This window comes from Lampris incognitus, unplaced genomic scaffold (genome assembly GCF_029633865.1).
Source record: "Lampris incognitus isolate fLamInc1 unplaced genomic scaffold, fLamInc1.hap2 scaffold_48, whole genome shotgun sequence".
In the NCBI taxonomy this organism is placed as follows: domain Eukaryota; kingdom Metazoa; phylum Chordata; class Actinopteri; order Lampriformes; family Lampridae; genus Lampris; species Lampris incognitus.
The window spans coordinates 170,001-172,500 of record NW_026611440.1 but is presented as its reverse complement, the minus strand read 5'-3'; positions in this window follow the sequence as shown (position 1 = coordinate 172,500).

Genomic DNA, 2,500 nt, shown 5'->3' with positions numbered 1-2,500 from the left:
TTTGCTCTACTTCCTCCTTCCACCACCACCACCACCACCGCCAAGTCTCCTTGTCTTCCTTCCTCTGTCCCGATGACACACCAAGTACATTCCTAGCTGTCTTCCTCACTATTTCTGCAGCGCTTGCCCAGCCATCTGGCAACTCTTCACTACCACTCAGTGCCTGTGTTAACTCCTGCCTGAACTCCACACAACAGTCTTCCTTCTTCAACTTCCACCATTTGATCTTCGGCTGTGTCTTCACTCGCTTCCTCATGTTGGTCTCCAAAGTCATCTTACAGACCACCATCCGATGCTGCCTAGCTACGTTCTCCCCTGTCACCACCTTGCAGTATGCAATCCGTTTTACATCGCGCTTTCTACACAAGCTATAGTCCACCTGTGTGCACTTTCCTCCACTCGTATACGTCGTCACCCTGTGCTCCCCCCTCTTCTTGAAATATGTATTCACCTCAGCCATTTCCATCCTTTTCGCAAAATCGAACACCATCTGTCCTTCCACATTTCTCTCCTCGATTCCATACCTTACCATCAACTCCTCATCACCTCTGTTCCCTTCAGCAACGTGTCCATCGAAGTCCGCTCCAATCCCCACTCCCTCCTCCTTGGGTACCCTTTCCACCACGTCGTCCAACTCAACTCCAGAATTCTTCTTTTTCGTCCATCTTACACCCGACTTGCGGGGCATATGCGCTGATAACCGTCAGCAATACACCTTCGATTTCCAGCTTCATAATCCTCACTCTGTCTGACACTGTGTTCACCTCCAGCACGCTCTTGACATACTCTTCCTTCAGAATGACCCCTACCCCATTTCTCCTCCCATTCGCACCATGGTAGAAGAGTTTGAACCCACCTGCGATACTCCTGGCCTTACTCCCCTTCCACCTTGTGTCTTGTCACCTTTCTTCTTTCCATCACGTCAGCCAGCTCTCTCCCTTTACTAGCCATAGTGCCAACATTCAAAGTTCCGACTGACTCTCACCTCCACACGCCTACCCTTCCTCCTCTCTAGCTGCCTCTGGACATGCCTTCCCCCTCTCCTTTTCCTTCGCCCAACAGTAGCCTAGTTTCCACCGGCACTCCGCTGGTTAACAGTACCGATGGCGGTCGTCGGTAACCCGGGCCTCGACCGATCCGGTATGGAAATCTTATTTATGATCCGCATATTTGATTTGGCAAAGATTTGACGCCGGATGCCCTTCCTGACGTAACCCTCCCCATTTGTCCTGGCTTGGGACCTGCACTAAGAATGCATTGGCTTGTGCATCCTCAGTGGCTGGGTTGCACGCTTTTCTATTTTTGCCCCTCACTTTTGTGGCGTGAACTATCAATTCTAGTAATACAGGTGTGTTTATGTTAGGTATCACAGACACACGCACACGCACAATATATGTCCAAAAGTATTGAGATAACGGACCATTACACCTACAGGAGCTTTTCTGACATCTCATTCTGAATCCATAGAAACCCATATTCCACGAAGCTCCCGGCGCACAGTTTTTGTGCCGATGTTAATGCCAGGAGAAGTTTGGATCTCTGCAGTTATTGAGTCAACAGAGCGTTGGCGACTTGAGTTGCTGTTGTCCCTAAAGGCTTGCACTTTTCAATAATATGATGATATATGAAGCATAGAGAGTAAACGGGATAGATACCTTTTGAACAGCACCCTGTAGTACAGCACTTTGAAGGTACATATGTCGTCACTTGCTGTAGTGGTTTTTCCTGATGGGCGTGGCCAGGTTTTCAGAAGCCTCTCAGTTGTCAATGTGAGAGCCAGGGGACGCGTCTGCCGTACGTTTAGGGTTAGGGTTAGGGGATTTCTCTGGCAGGGCTGGTTACAGTAGGGCTGCTTACACCACACCCCGTACTGGATTTGTTGCGTGTTTGTGTCCTGATCGATGGGCCAACTTAACACGCCTTCGGAGGGTGTCCGCCGGCCGGCTTTGCCGGCGTTCGGGCGGTCGGTTCCTCCGGTCTGGCGGATCGATGTCCTTTATTTAATGTTCTTAGTGGCGAGCAGAGTGCGGAGTGGGAGGGGCTCTACCGCGTAGTCGTCCTCTCCGTTGCACAGCTCGACAGCGTGCTCGGCGGTGCTCAGCCGGACCGTCTATCCCAGTTGCTCTTCCACGGCTCCCCTCGCGAGGCTTGCGCCCCCCCCCCCTCCAACATCTGTATGGGGAGGGGTGGAACAGCTCCGTGTTTACCTCGCGGGGCTTCCCGGAAGACATTTTCTCAAAGTCCTCGTGTGACCGGTCTACTTTTTCATTGCGTTGTGTAGGAAAGACAGGACAATTTGTCTCCTTCATGGGATCTGTATTCTGTCGCATATAAACAGAGCAGGTTTCTGGAAGCTTCAGGGGACGTCAATACAGGTTTTTTTTTTTTTTTTTTTTTTTTACAAAAACACATAAAACATAGCAGTCGCGTATAAACAGGACAGATTTCTGGAAACTTTAGATCTGCTCCCACTGTAGCATACGCAGAAATTGGGACCCAC